Source organism: Beta vulgaris, chromosome 7, assembly GCF_026745355.1.
Source record: "Beta vulgaris subsp. vulgaris cultivar EL10 chromosome 7, EL10.2, whole genome shotgun sequence".
Taxonomy (NCBI): Eukaryota; Viridiplantae; Streptophyta; class Magnoliopsida; order Caryophyllales; family Amaranthaceae; genus Beta; species Beta vulgaris.
Window position 1 is genome coordinate 55,763,531 of NC_079208.1, and position 16,353 is coordinate 55,779,883.

The 16,353-nt window shown below is 32.9% G+C and overlaps 2 long non-coding RNA genes and 1 other non-coding gene across 3 annotated transcripts; all 3 read left to right on the forward strand.

The window, feature by feature from the left end:
• Positions 1-2,338: 2,338 nt before the first annotated feature.
• Positions 2,339-3,337, forward strand: LOC125499391 (uncharacterized). The gene is made up of 3 exons (XR_007276261.2): positions 2,339-2,541; positions 2,650-2,717; positions 2,895-3,337. It is a non-coding gene; the product is annotated as an uncharacterized LOC125499391 (long non-coding RNA).
• A 2,557-nt stretch (positions 3,338-5,894) lies between these two features.
• Positions 5,895-10,914, forward strand: LOC104899912 (uncharacterized). The gene is made up of 3 exons (XR_791026.4): positions 5,895-6,137; positions 6,291-6,401; positions 10,542-10,914. It is a non-coding gene; the product is annotated as an uncharacterized LOC104899912 (long non-coding RNA).
• Positions 10,915-11,581: 667 nt separating this feature from the next.
• TRNAT-UGU (transfer RNA threonine (anticodon UGU)) lies at positions 11,582-11,653 on the forward strand. The gene has a single exon. It is a non-coding gene; the product is annotated as a tRNA-Thr (tRNA).
• The last annotated feature ends 4,700 nt before the right edge of the window (positions 11,654-16,353 follow it).

Here is a 16,353-nt window from a genome sequence, read left to right on the forward strand (position 1 = left end):
TGCTCTGCTTCCTCTCAGTTTCGATCCAATTCTCTCTCTTTTTCTGCTTAGTCATTTTGCATACATCTTGGAAGATTTGGTTTTTTCAGCAGAAATAATGACTTATTATCATATTATCATAACAAGGACAAGAATGCAAAAATCATGATTTTTTTTTACATTCATGTGTACCTACATCAAAAGCAAAGTTTATGTTCCTTGTACTTCTTAGCATCTTTCAAATGAGCAGAAATCTTCAACATACATGTAGTATAAACGTGGATTCGAGTTTGCTTATTTGCATCTCTTTTTTTATTTTTTATTTCGGATAAGAGATTTAAGTTTGTCTGAATCTGTTATCTTGGTTATTTTTATCATTTTATGTACCAAAATTCCTTAATCTTCTTTCAAAATTATTTGTTTATATTGCAAGCCCTCTAAATGGTTATCAATCTAGGGATTGCTTTAGATAAAATAAGAAGCTCAAAGCATATGATGTACTGAATATATAAAAAAATTAGTACAATTTGTTATAGATCTTGTTGTTACATAGTTTTTAGGGTTTTTTTTTACTAAGTGCCACCGAGTTTTTAAAAAATTGACAAGTTATCCCCCAACTTTTCAAAATACATGGGGTTCCCATAAGTTTTATGTTACTCCCTCCGTTTTATTTATAATCGTTACACTTTGACATTTTACACTATTCATAAATCGCACTTTGACCATCATTTGTGATTTGTACGTAAATAAAAACATAGTCATGTGGGATATTGTTAGATTCGTCTTAGTATGTAGTTTATTAATTTGTACTTTTTATAATTTTTACAAATACAAAACTAGAGATATATATCGTCAAAGTTTTGCATTGACATGCGTGAAAAGTGTAAGTGTAACAATCAAAATGAAACGGAGGGAGTAATAAAATGTTCTTAATGACTAACGACGTTAACCGTCGTTAGTCATTAACCCTAATTTTCTATTTCAAATCGTAATTAACTTCTAATCCTACTCCTAATCCGAACCATTCACCACTCCTCCCACACCCTTGCAATTCCACCCCCTTGCCAGCCCCCTCCCCCACCCTTGCAATTCCACCCCCTCGCCAGCCCCCTCCCCTATCCCGCATCCTCGCTAGCACCCACCCTTCCCCGGCCCACACAGCCCAACAACCCTCAAACCCGCGCCCCCACCCCCCTTGAATTTTCAATCAAATACAACACTAGTGCAAATAAATTGAACTTTGTACATGGTCTAACTGAAGATATCGACTTTGAACATCTTTGATCGAAGAAAGATAAAATCAAAGAAATTAGCGGGGGAGGAAATCAATGGGGATTGTTGTGTCAAGGAGGGAGGGCTGTTGCGTGGGTTGGGGGCTGCTGGGGTATGGGATGGGTGGTGGTGAAGGTTAGGGTTAAGGTTAGGATTAAGGTTTGTTAGGAGTTAGGTTTTAGGGTTTATTTAAATTAATTAGGATTTAATCATGGGTTAATTAGGGTTAAGACTGATGACGGTTAACATCGTTAGTCATTAAGGGCATTTGAGTTGATTAACATAAAACTAAGGGGTACCCCGTGTATTTTGAAAAGTTGGGAAGTATCTCGTGAATTTTTTTAAAACTCGGGAATAGTTGGTGAAAAAACCGTAGTTTTATCCTTTTTAATGCCCGTGTATTTCTTTTTCACCAGTTAAATAGCCAAAAAAGATTATATTTTGTATCATAGAAAGCTAGCTTTATGAGAGCGACTATTTGGTAATATTGCAGGACAACAATAATAAGGGTGTGCAAATAGTTGATGTTATGTAATTTTTGTAAATCAAAACTAGAAAGTTAGACACCCAGCTCGACATTGACTCTAAACAGATCACGTTTTAGGCAAAAACTTGACCTGACCCTAATTAGTGCAACAACAAATGATTGTAATAATGTACCAATATCTGTAAACAACTAATGCAATCAATGAATAATTCCAAGTTCTTGTCTTTCCTAAACAATTTTCTTACTCAAAGTTCTTAAGTTTCCTAAACAATTTTTCAATTAGTAAACCGTTCCTATGATAAAATCTCAAATTTCTCTTCCTAATATACCTCGTATTATTTCACAATCCTTCCAAACTTCGACCTTTGCCTAGTTCTATCAAAGGCGAACAAAATTTATCAATTATCATAGGGTTTTCTTGTCCCAAACTACCTTTAACTTTCATATTTTTGCGAGAAACTACCTTATAAAATTTTTATTGTCCTAAACTACATTACTTTTAATGTTTTGTTGTTGACAACTACCTTATGCCGGTTTCCGGCGTAGACTTTTTTTTCCGATCATTTAATATCACATGCTTAGCACGTGACCTCTATAAATTTTTTAAAAAAAAATTCCCCAAACCCATTTTCTCCATTTCTTGTTCTCATTCTATCTCTCTCATCTTATATTGACCTAATTTTTATTTTCCCCGTGAAACAATTGGAACTCAAGCATCAAGCATTTACTTCACACTTGCATTCAATCCACTGTAGTGTATGGTGGTTGGAGAAATTCAAGTGGCAGCAAAGACAAAACATGGGGTAAGTTTTTTATTTTTTTTATTTTTACTTTTCGTTCTTCAACCTTCTTTAATTTGGTTATTCTCTGACAAGTTGATTTCATTCCCTCAATTATCAAATTTTACCCAGAATTTTTGCCAAATTCGGACTATGGGCACCAAAAAAGGGATGAATTATACAAAATTTCAGAAACCCAGGTACAAATCTCATCTTTTGCCCAATTTTTAGTTTTTGTTTGAATCGGTAAAATAAATTGGTGTATATTGATAATGAATGATAATTATTCAATTGTTGAATACTGTGATTGGAAAATTGTTAAAGGTGGTTGTTGTTGTTGTTGCTACTTACATTTACATTATACTCAATTGTTGAAGAAGCAAAACAAGTGTTCAAATTGTGGTGGTCTTGGCCACAACAAGAAAAAGTGCAAAAAACCACCACAACCAACTGCTCCAAAGTCTAAAGGAGGAAAGCCAAAGTCAATAGATCCAGTGGTGCAAAGTATAGAGAAGAAGAAGAAAAGAAAGAGGAAGGGCACTGGTGATCAAGTTCAAACAAGCACCCTGCAACCCCCACAACCAAGTCAGCCATCTCAATCCAGCTGCATTTCAACAGTGGTGCTCGATTTTGCTAGTCAAACATAACTTAGCTTTCACTCAATTAACTTAACTACAAGTTGCTTTTCAAATTTGATGTATTTTCGAGTAAACTTATGTATGCTACTACTATGTAAGCATTTTATGTATGTTATGTATTTTGGTTTTGCCTAAAACAATTGGCAATCATTTGACTATTATGGAAGTTTTTTATTTGATCAGTTAATAAGTAGGTGCATGTATGTATTTGCATTCATCACTTGATATATTGTATTTGCATTCATCATGCAAGACAAAATGTAGCAAAATTAGTATTTTCCATTCATATGAACATATGATCGAACTGCAAAGACTTGATTACACCTACTAATTTCTCTAATCATACTATGCCTACCAGCAACAGTTGCTTCTGTTGCCCAAAAAATTCCGCACATTTAAGAAATAAATGAATAGGAAAAAAGTCAATATCGTAAACCGACATAAGGTAGGTCTTAACAACAAAATGGTAAAAATAAGGTAGTTTCTCGCAAAAACTTGAAAGTTAAAGGTAGTTTGGGACAAAAGTGAAAATGAAAAATAATGGGATAGAGAGGTCACGTGCTAAACATGTGATATTAAATGATCGGAAAAAAAAAAGTCTACGCCGGAAACCGACATAAGGTAGCTGTCAACAACAAAATGTCAAAAGTAAGGTAGTTTAGAACAATAAAATTTTTATAAGGTAGTTTCTCGCAAAAACATGAAAGTTAAAGATAGTTTGGGACAAAAAACCCATTATCATACAACATTCATCATTTATTCAACATTTATCTATCTTTTAAACAACATTAGTACTTCCTCATACAATTTTTGTCATCTATCATACAACATTATCTAATGAAACAATAACAAAGTTTATTTTTTCTATAAGAAATACATCTTTTATTTACAACAATGACGTGGGTTGAACAAAATTTATTCCAATCAAATTCGAACTAGGAATAATTTTATCATATATCGGGGTGTAGCGTGAGTATGGTACACCCAAAACTTTTTTTGCTCATTGCTCATTTGAATTCATCCAAATGAGCTAAATTGTTCATTGCTCATTTAAAATCATCCAAATGAACAAAATATTAAAAAAATAATCTAAATAAACAAAAATTAGTACTAAATATACTCCATAGTCTCTTTTATATAAGGGAAGAGGAGGGGGACACAAAAAATGAGTTAAGGGTACAAAGAGGACCCAAACTATCAGATTTTTCACTGTTTGGGACCTGATCTTTTTTTGTACACCGTTTGGGACCTAAAATGAGATTCTGAGCATAAATGTTAACCTTGGTTAACTTGTGGGCCCAGTTGACAATTAAAACCCAAAAAGCTATCATTTGTTGTTTTTCCCAAAAAAAATTAAGAACTCAAGAACCCTAACCCAATTTTTTTTCTCTCTCCTCCGTTATTCTTTCTTCCCAGATCTTCCTCATTTGTTCACCAATTTCTACCAAAATTTACCACAAATTCGCTTATTTATGTTTTTTTCGAGTTAATGGGATCATTATTTTGTGGGTTTGAACCATTTATGGTTTACGATTTCATTTTTTTTTGGGAAAAAACATCTGAAATCATTCAAATTGGAAGAAGAAGATGTTCAAACCCAAAAATCGAATTTTTCAGTTTGAATCTAGATGTTTCAAACCAAAAATTCGTTTTTTTGGGTTTTTAGCACAAGATATGTTCAATGTGGATGAATCTCGAAGTTGGTCTTCGTCGTATGGTCTCTCTTTCTCACTCTTGAACTCTCTTTTTCTTGTGGATTTTTTTTTGGATTTGTTGTATTGTTCGAATTTTTATGGGTATGTTTGATTTTTGTGGTATGATTTTTGTTTTGATTTTTTGTTGTGATTTTTTGTTGGGGTTGTTCTTATTTTCCTTTTGGGATTGTTCAGATTTTTTTGGGTTTTCTTTCGAATTGTTTTATTTTTTTGTTTGAATTGTTTTTATTTTTGGGTCGTATTGTTTTGTATTGTTGTTCGAATTCTTTAGATCTTCAAGAATGGAGCAATAAATTCGAATTTTTCTAATGGGCTTGTGATAAATGTGAATTTGGCAAATGGGGTTTTTCATTTTCATTCAGAAAACTAAAAAAAAAAGGATCTAATTAGTCTTGTTCATTTGGGGTTTTAATTATCATTTTTTTTAAGCTTTGGAGAAGATGAGAATGGAGATTGAACTTTTAATGGAGTTTATTTTTTGTGGTGTTCTTGTACTTTTTGGATATTAAGTATTATTTATTTTATCTTAATTGTTTTTTTTTGTGTTTGTTTGTTTTTATAGCTGTATTTCAGGAACTAAAGTTCCAAAATTCCAACGGTTACTTTTTCAATTTAATTTTGCTTTTTTTTTTTGCTCTAGTTAACCTCAGGTGAGTTAAAGTTGAGTTAACTTGCCGGATTCTTGTCATCAGGTCCCAAAGGGTGAAAAAAATAGTTGTAGGTCCTGAATGGTGAAAAACCTGATAGTTTGGGTCCTCTTTGTACCCTTAACTCCACAAAAAATGATAAACCCTTTTCTACCCTTAAGTAATAAAATACAAATTCACCATCTTTTACTATTATACGCTTCAATTAACAAAATATTTACATCATTCTTGATTTATTGGTTTTCAAGATATGGAAGAAAAATATACAATGAGCTTTATGAACAATTTTTTGTATATATTATTATACAATTGACCTTTTGTTTGTTTTTGCACGCATCGCGTGCATATAAAACTAGTCCATGTATAGTATACTCGTGTGTATGATGAATGAACTAGAACTAGGTTTATCTCCCAAACCTTCCCTATTTTCTATTTTCCCTATCAGTTTCCACTTTCCTAAAACTCCCCAACCAACTACACGTCTGCAAGACTGCAACTGATTGCAAAAAACAAGAACAACTACCTTTTTGTGTGTAGCAAAGTTAAAATTCTTTATAATCTCCAAAACTTCTATTCGTTGGCATGAAACAGAAGAACAAGTCTATTCACTCCAAACTCTGGTAAGAATCAAAGATCAGCTCTTTTCTTACTCTTATTATTAGGGTTTTGATTTGATGATATTGCATGCAATATTTGAACCAAACAACCTATATAATTAAGAGCATAATCCAATTTCATTTTACTGATAGAAAACTTCTGAAAATGATTTACAGGTGAGGCTCTATAATCATCCAATCATGGAATTCAGTTCTATTATACGGAATAATGCCTATTTTCTGCTTCAAAATTGGAGATTTTTGGCTATTAATTGCATATGTTTCTAGGTATGTTAGTATAACCTAATTTATCTGTTGTTTTTTGAGTTATTACTTCAAACAGTAAATCATATTCTGCTTTCTGTATTAGAGTATAGTGAAATATGACCCTCATCTTTGCAAATTGTAGTAATTAGTATATGACATGAATTTACTGAATTATTGGTCATAGGAATTGTGTCATTGCCATTATCTTCCCTTAGCTTAAATAAGGTAATGACACATTGGCATACTCTAGATCTTGACTAATCGTGCACTCCCTTTGTTTCGCGATAAGCTTTAATGGTTTTTATGGCATGAGAAACAAGAGAGAGGAGGGAGATATGTTCCCAATTGCTAAATCTTCGTAAGCGGGAGTTTTGGGAATCAAAGAGGAGATAAGGGTTTTTTTTTGGGTGTGTTTTGAGTAATTAACTCAATGTTTTATTAGAGGGCTTTGTTCTTAAATCCTAAGAGAGCAAAAACCCCATAATAGGATGAGATGCAAATGTTAAGCTTATTGTGGAACGTCCATTTTTAGTAAGTGTTAAGCTTATTGAGAACAGTGGGAGTATGATATTAGAAAAGATGACTGTCTTTTTCTAGAAAAATTAGAACTTTTTTATGTGACTACTATTTGTGGACTTATGGAAGATAAGACTTGCATGATTAAGCTAAAAAGTAATTGCCAAAAAAACTAGTAAGCAGCAACAAGAAAATTTTGAGTTTGCTAAAAATCTTGATAGTTTTGAGGACAAAATAATCAATCAATGTGTTGGCCAAATTAAGAGTATTGTTCTACTCAAAAGAAGGTTTTCTCCCAGAGAATTATTATTACTGCGGCCATCAACTTGAAAACGAGCTCTTAAGCATACCAAGGACAGATATACAGAATTCTGAGCTCTGTAGTTAATTGGTAGTTGAGAGCATGGAGCTGCCTTTTAAGGACGGATGCTGATGAAACTTCCAAACAATGAGGTCCCTGCAAGTTCGGGAGAATTGAAGTTTCAGAACAAGAACATAATTGTATCTACGAGCGCAGTATGCAGGATAACTAGAAACATATAGGATACACTAAACCCAACCTCACAAAATAGAATGTTTATGTCATCCCTTGGAAGCATTATACTTGAGAGCTAAAATAAAAATGGCACCATAATTAAAATAAGTTACTATCATACTCCCACATACAAGATTTTGCTTTGTACAGAGAGATTGTAGAGGCACATTGTGAACTTTTTACTGGGAAAGAAATCGAACATCCAAAAAGAATTTGAGTTTGACAGCACAATAGCAGATCGGTAGTTAGAATTTTTATTCAAATAAGTGATCGTGATGCCAAACTTACCGAATGATAGTAACTTAGTATGGTAAATTGCTGGTTATGGTATTTTGGCAAAAGGGTTGAATTCATCTTACTTCATTATATTGCCAGATTCAGTCAAGTACAAGTCGTTATATACGATAAAAGATCTTGTTTTCCTATTTGTAGCATTAAAAGATAAATTGATGATGACGTAAAACTTTCTCAGCAAAACAGAATTTTAATGGGAGTACTCACAACTTACAAGTAAGGCATGTAAGTAATTAGTGTGCGGAGGGTAGATTTTTAGTGTGTGTGATCTCCCAAGGCTCGTGGCTAAGAGGTCCCCAAAATATATATAAAATTACATTTAATAGCTACAACGGTAACTCAATGAGAACTAAAAATTTAATGATCTAAACTTCCCATTAAATGTTTCCCGTTTTTTAAGGAAATTATGTGTTTAAATTTTCAGTACCAGTATTTAGAAGACCGTTATGTTTTTTGCGCCTCAAGCCTGAGAAATGACAGGTTTGGCACCAAAGGTATACCTTCGTGTATTAATTTGTTTTCCTCTATGCATAGTTAACATATAATGATGGACGAAAAAGGTCTCTAAGTAGTCAGTAGGAAAGTATCCCTGTTCTTTAGACCAAAGGAACGTAAGTGAGATGGGTGTAGTAATATGCACCGCAGTAATCAGGGTCATTAATGGTGAAAGGAGAAACTAAATTAAGGAAGCCATGTCATGTAAACTACAGAACACACATACCATAGCCTGTCCTCCTCCTTTTTGCTTGAGGCTCATCTGTGGTTTCGTCTATGCCATCCTCTTCCTCTCTCTCACCATTCTTTTCATTGTTATCTGCCCTCTCTGGATAGTCTTCGTCACTTTCATCATTGTCTGCAAAATATATATCTTCAAAATATATGTTTGACATAAATGGGGGAAGGTAGAAACTATAATACAATAAACATTTATCCTGTTTGTTTCTTCTTTTTCTCTACGTTCAATTTTTACAGTGATTTGTTCCTTTGATGTGCACTTGTTCTGTGTTTCATATGGTTTGTAAAGATGTGAAAATAATTTTTTCAGGTTGAAAATAGTTTATCCTAGGGTGGAAAGTCTCTTTTTGTAAGGAAAGGATGCCATATATCTTCCCTGCCCTTAACCCTCTTCCTCTCGTCCCTCTATCCCTTCCCTTTTTCTTTTTCATTTTCTTCGTAACTTTTCTATGAAAAAAACTAGATAAAGGAATTTGAAGTTTAGAACGTGATTTCCATTGGCAATAAAATCTAGTTCAAAATGTTTTTCTTTGAACCAAACATATAGAACAACATATAACATATACTTGTACACATATACACATCTGAGCATCCATTAATGTATATATGCCGTTATGGACTAAATAGATAATTTAGCATGGAGTAAATATTATAGTTCTCAATAGATGTATGAAATTTTTCTATGGATGTTATTTAGAACAAGTGTCAGATCAATTATTTTCAGTTATCTAAAAGTTTGGACTGACTTAAATCTGATGGGAGGGAACTGTTTTTTATAAAAACATCAAAAACTTAAAAGCATACTTAACAGACCTTCAGGTGTAACAATGAAGTGTAGCTTCTGATGAATCCACCCAAATCTCATTTCCTGGCCCTCTCTAAGTTCCCTGGTCTCACGGACATGACCCCAACTAATGATTGAGTAGCGATGGTCACGATCAACCATTGTCAGAAAATGTTCCAAGCGGTTTTCATCATCGACAACCCATATGTTGGCTCTTCCATCTCCTTCTCTCAGCCTATTTTTCAAGTCTTCAGGCATGTTTGGAACAATGAATTCCTCTACAGAATGCCTAGGCAAAACCAGTTGGGATGTTGTCATATCAGATTTGGTTAGAACTTTGATGACTGGATATTGTTCCACTGGTGCACAGTTCAAATCAAAAAGTCTCCTCATGGTGAAAAGCTTGGGAGAAGGAGAAACAGAGATTTGTGTAACACTCCTTTAAGCAAAATTATCAAGAGAGAAGAACGATCTATGATCGATTGGTTTACGGTTTTTGAACTTGACTATCCACCGAGGCACTTACCGTACAAATAAACTTTTTAGGTACATTATTATCATACCCTAGTCACCTTACCTTATAGTCCAATGCATTTAAGAAAACTTTCAATTTTTTCCATATATGAAGGATGACACAAAGAGGTTGCTCTTGATTTGGTTCATTTTATTACCTTCTGTGGCATATTTCGATTAGCAATGATCATCCTTGTGTTAAAAAAGTGTTTTTCTTTGCCGCGCCAAATTACGTGTTTCTTTTTGGTGCCTAGTGTCAAAGAAATGTAAGTATTGTTAGATGATGGATGGTGATCATTCAGTGATGGATTTGACCTTTGTCATCTTGATAATTTCAGTTTGAATATGTTGGTTACTTGAAAATATACACAAATGCATTTCATGTACAATTTTTTTTGCTGTTACTTTGCAAGAGACTAGAAGTAGGACAAGGGCTTCTAGAACTCGTGAAATAAGGCAGATCGAGGAACAGGACCTGTTACAAGTCATTTTTCCCATGCTTTAGTTGCAAAGTCTATATGTTAGCCATAGTTCTAGGTTAACATGGATATGATATGGTAAGGCAAGGGTGATTTTCTACAATAGACAGGGTGGCTTTTGTTAGCGATCTTTAACATCGAGAGGTAACTTTCAAAGGATATTTGTAGTGGCCTATAACGAGAAATGTGGTAACTTATACTGTTTTATTGAATATATTTCTTTCGTATTGCAATTTTCTAAATACAATTGAAGCAAAGAATGTACTTATAAGATTGAAGATTAACACCAAGTCATTTTTGTCAAGTTGTTTGTTCAACAGATAATCGATTAAGTGGAGGTATGTTGTTTGGAAGTTTAATCTCTGCGGAAGGCACGTGAAGGCTCATTATGGACGGCCTAATGTTCATAAACATTTTCACTGTAATCGATTTCAGTCACCGCATATCAAGTGTGTGTAAGTTTGAAAATTGAAGCAGCAGTTCTGCACTTAATATGTATAGGCAACCGAGGCAACCAAGGCTCCCTGATGGGTTTAGTACTTGAGTCATGTAGTCCAATTTCTGTACATTCTTGAATATGTCTCAGGGCGTGTGTGTAAGCATAATATAGATACACATTTCGATTTCGATTTCGAGTTAAGGTTCATAACCCATGCATACTTTGCTTGGTACAGTTAAGATTTCTTTGGCATGACAATTGACAGGATCTTTACCAAAAGAATTCAGAATGTGCCCTATTCCCTCTGACCAAAATCAGGATCTTCAGATAGTTTTTCCCTTTTTTGTTTTATTGTATTTCTCTTAAAGAATTATTGGTGCTAAGTGTGATAAGATATGTCCCAAGAAACAGTGGGGAAAAGAAGATATAGTTCATAATTTGCTTAATGTTAATATTTTCTTGTGATTGATTCTGATTTCTGAGAAATCTTGAGCTTGTAAATCACATTACCAAATCCTGCTAATCTAGCACTACAAATTTAACTAAACAAATGCTTCAGCAATTCACATGGTTAAAGAGAGTTTCAAGTAAAGTTATTTTAACATAATTCTATTGTTGGTGATGCTAATGAAATAAATCATACCCATGCTCCTGGTGTTGGCACGTCATCCCAAAATAAACGTTTAATTTTCTATAAATTTTCATTACCATTCAATGCCGCATTAGTATAGTAATAAAAATATGTCAAGGAAAGGAGGTACATGTCGATGGAAAAAAAATAATCGGAATAACAGCATGAGACTTTCTTTATAAAATTCCATTTATTCACTATATTATCACCATTTATTATCAACTGACAGTTTTTCTTTACATTTATAAAACAGATGTAATAATTATTAAAAACATGCCCCTATAGCTCAGTGGTAGAGCGTCAGTCTTGTAAACTGAAGGTCTGTAGTTCGATCCTGCATGGGGGCAACTATGTTTTTAAGTGCAGTTAAATCGTTAGTAATTTTGGGCTGATTATGCGTAACTAGTGACTCTATATGTCCCTTTTATTTTCTTCAATATTATAAGTCCTTATTTCATATGGAGTATATTTATAGAAGGTGGCGTGGCTCCCGAAACCTGCGATTAAATCCTGTTTATATCAATTATTGATTTCATGATTATTCTCTACACCAAAAAAATAAACGTAGTTATAATGTACACAATATATTGTGTTAAATCGATATTACTTTTTTTAGGTAGGAACAAAACATTAACAAGTAATGTCCCATTAACACATTTAATTAATTAACCATGCATTTCCATATTTGCACACTATTGTAACCGTTATCAACTTAAATTGTTTAAAAAATTCGCAGACACAAGATAACTCAAGTGTATAAATAAAAAATAAATGATTCACGTCATGCCCTACGTACTCATAGCTCTATGTTTATGCATGTAATCTTGAGACAAATCACATGATCAAAATTTTGTGGAGAAATACCGTGTTACGACAGTTAATATGTTTTTTTTTTATCCATATGAGCGGGATTCGAATCTGTGACCTATCGTTTACAACACCTTAATCTTAACCACTAGGCCAAGACAACCTTGGTAATTATGTTAGACAGTTAATATGTTATTGTAGTAATATTATGTTACAACTTACACGTTTAGGCCATTACAAGAGTCAAGGATAATATATAGTATTCAAGTTTCATAACTATAAGTATATAATTCACGTCATAACCTAATCATAACTCTAATTGTTATGAGTTATAACAATAATTAATTTAATCTTTATAATTAAATGCGTTATCACAAAATTACTCAGGTTTATAGATAAAAGTTAAATACGATTCACATTAACTTACTCATCACTCGGGTTTTATGCATGTAATCTTGAGAAAAATCACGTGAATAAAATTTTGTGCAGAAATATCATGTTACAATATTTAATATGTTACTATGTTCGAGGAGGACCTTCATTTTACAACTTACCAATTGTATAGGCCATTACATGAGTGAAAGTAGTACTTCGAGTTTCATTAAGTATATAAATCACTTCATAACCTAATCATAACTCCAACTGTTATAAGTTATGACAATTATTAATTAATCTTTATAATTAAATACACTAGATAGATAAAAGTGAGATATACAATCCTCGTTATAACTTGCTCATAAATCTAGTTTTATGCATGTAATTTTGAGAAAAATCACGTGATCAGAATGTGGTGGAGAAATATCGTGTTACAACATTTAATATGTTAGTGGAGAAACATCACGTTACAACAAATACTTTTTCAACCATTACTAGAGTCAAAGTTAGTATACAAGTCTCATAACTCCTATTTCTTAAGAGATAGAGCACTGTTTACTCGACTACTTATATACTTCTTCCGTTCTTTTTCTATTGCAACAATTGAATTTTTGCACTATTCATCCATCACTGATCTTTCACAATCTATTGTGGTTTTTACTTTAAAAATATAGTCATGTGGGTCTTGTTAGATTCCTCTCGATATATACTTTCACAACATCCCATTTTTTATTTTTTTTACTTAAAAGTAATTAGAAATATTCATTATTCATAGTTAAAATTGAGCATTGACAAACGTGAAAATTCAATTGTTACAATAGAAAAAACGGAGGAATTACTTTACATGATAATCTACTGATAACTCTATGTTCTAAGCATGCATGTATCTTGTGGCATATCTTTTGACCAAAAACTTTTAGTTACTACATTAGTGGAGAAACGTTGATTTGCAGCTAATATGGGTAAATACTATAATACCAAAATTGTTGTCGTAACCTCCATTAGTCCATTATCTTTGTGATCTTTGGCTTTTGTGATTTGTGAAGTTTGAAATTCTTGCCTGGTAACTGTTATTTACCTAATATCTCTGTAATTTGGTTAATCAAAAATTTGGACACTGCATGCAAAATAGTCACTTATTTAAGTCACACAAATATATGCTACCTAATTACTTATGTGAATAAATAGCAGAAGACACGATTTTCGTGCTAGAATCTACTCCTAGCAACACAATAACAGTTATGAGTACGTCTGTACGTATCAAGCATAATGCAGTACCGTCATAAAATAAAGGTTTTTTTTGTCAGAAAGGACCTAATAAAATATAAATTTTGTGGAGGAAGGACTTAATAATTTCTTTTTTGTCAAAAAGGGCCTAATAAAATACTTTCGATTGTGAACGGGAACCACTTTATGAATTTCCGGCCAAACTTACCATTTACCGTCTTACCGACGTTGACCCTTTTTTTTTTACCCCTAGTTGACTCTTTAATGTTTTGTTCCTATTTTAACTCACCTAAACATATTGAATTCTCACACTTTCCTCCAACAGCGGAATCTCCATTGAAGGGAAGCATCAACCTATTCGATCTTATGCTGCAGGCTGCAACCTTCATCAAATCCAAGGTATGTCTTGCTCTTCAAATTTTTCTCTCTCAATGTTTAAGGGTTTTTGAAATTTAGGGCTCCTATTATACGTTTTTCCCAAAATCGCAAATTAGGGCTCTTAATTTTATGGTAATTTCTCTTCTCCTCCTAATTTTACGGTAATAGAAACAGAACATTAAAGAGTCGACTAGGGGTAAAAAAAGGGTCAATGCCGGTAAATAGTAAATTTGGCCGGAAATTCATAAAGTGGTTCATGTTCACAACCGGAAGTATTTTATTAGGTCCTTTTTGACAAAAAAATTTTTTATTAGGTCCTTCCCCACAAAACTTGTATTTTATTAGGTCTTTTTTGACAAAAAATCCTAAAATAAAAGGCAAAGAAAAACACTGGATCCTACAAATTTTGGGTAAAAACATCATTTGATCACACAAAATTTTCTAGTATTATGAACAGGTAATTTAATTAAGATAATTGTTATTAGTTAACTTCAAGCAAATGTAGTTAATTTTGTTTTAGAAGCTACCAATGTAAATGACTTTATTTTTCTAACACTATAATAATAGTTACTTGTATATAACTAGATGATTTATTAAATTAAAATCCACATCATAATCCAGTCATTACACTCAAGTTTTATGTATGAATATATTCTCAAGTCATAATCTTGTGACTTACATTTTGGTCACAAGGAAATTATAAACTTCTCAGATTAAGTAATTACATTTAATTGCTACAAAAAACCATCATAAAATTTGGCATATTTACAATCTTTTTCATCAATCAAAAAGAATAGGGGGAGTATGTAGAACACCGTGTGATCATCTCAAGCTCACAGAGGAGCATGAGAACGATCATCTACCGCACCAGGGGATCAATTAGATCAATAGTAACTGTTAATCACGCTCTAATGGCATGGTCGTAAATCATCCACAAGACTTAGAAGTCATTTGGCTCAAGATATGGAATGGAAAGGGAATGATAATGAAAATGATTATAGTTATTGGGTGTTTGGTTCAAGCCATGAAATGGAATGGTAAACATTACCACCAATTAATGGATTTTGTTACTTGAGGAGGAGGGGAAGGTAATGAATTGGGAGGTTCCATTACCACGAAATAATGGAATAGATTAGTGAGTGGTTGAACCAAACATGAATAAAGAAAATCGATAATTGATTTCGTTTCTGAAGCTTAAAAATAGCGAACCAAAATAATGAGCCTAAAAATATTGACTCTCATATCCCCTTTTTTAGGGGTTGACTTGCTGATTTAGATTGATTAACCCGCGAAAGGTGTCGAACATATCTTTTTTCGTTCCATATATTGAAATTCTTTTTTTCATATAACACTGATATGACAAATAATATAACACAAAGTGCGAGCATTGATACTATTTTTTTTTATTCAGTAATTTATATGACAAATAATATAACACAAAGGAGTAAGAAGGAGATCCCAACGCATAAAGAAATTTTCAAAGACTAGAAAGTGGAGATTTATGGCCAGAAACATATATCCATACAAACACCTAGGGGTGAAAGTTCGGTGTGCGGTTTGGATTAGGGCCTAATCCAATCCGATCCGAACAAAATTTGGATTTCAATTTTTCAATCCGAATCCAAACCAATTAGGGTTTGAATCCGATCCAATCCAATCCGAATTTTCATACTCTAAATTGGATCCGATCCGAAAATCCGATTTTTTTAAAACTCTAGTTTTTCGATGAAATGAATTAAGCACAACAACAACTTAGTAGATTTAGTAAATGAGGAATTAAGTGTACTTAGTGTTTTAGGGGAAGGGTTGAAGTGCTATGTATATATGGAGTAGTTTTTTTATAAAAAGATAAGCACTTAAGCCCAATCCAGATACATAATACAAGGCATATTACTATTTGGTTATATTGGATTTTTGGATCCGATTACCCTCAATCCAATCCGATCCGAAAATCCAAATTTTCAAGAAATCTCAATCCGAATCCAATCCGAACACAGTTCAAATCCGATCCGAATTACTAATTTGGATTGGATTGGATTGGATTTTGGATTTTATCCGAATAACTTTCACCCCTACAAACACCCCAAATATGAGGTTGATGAGAGTCGAACTCAAGCATGGATACTAATCAATCTGCAAAGGGTACATGATTTGTTATCTACTATATCACTATCACAAGCAATAAATGATTGCCACGTCCGCAATTCATCTGCTCATTCAACCATAAAAAAACCTCTTTATCCAAATATCTTAGCCACAT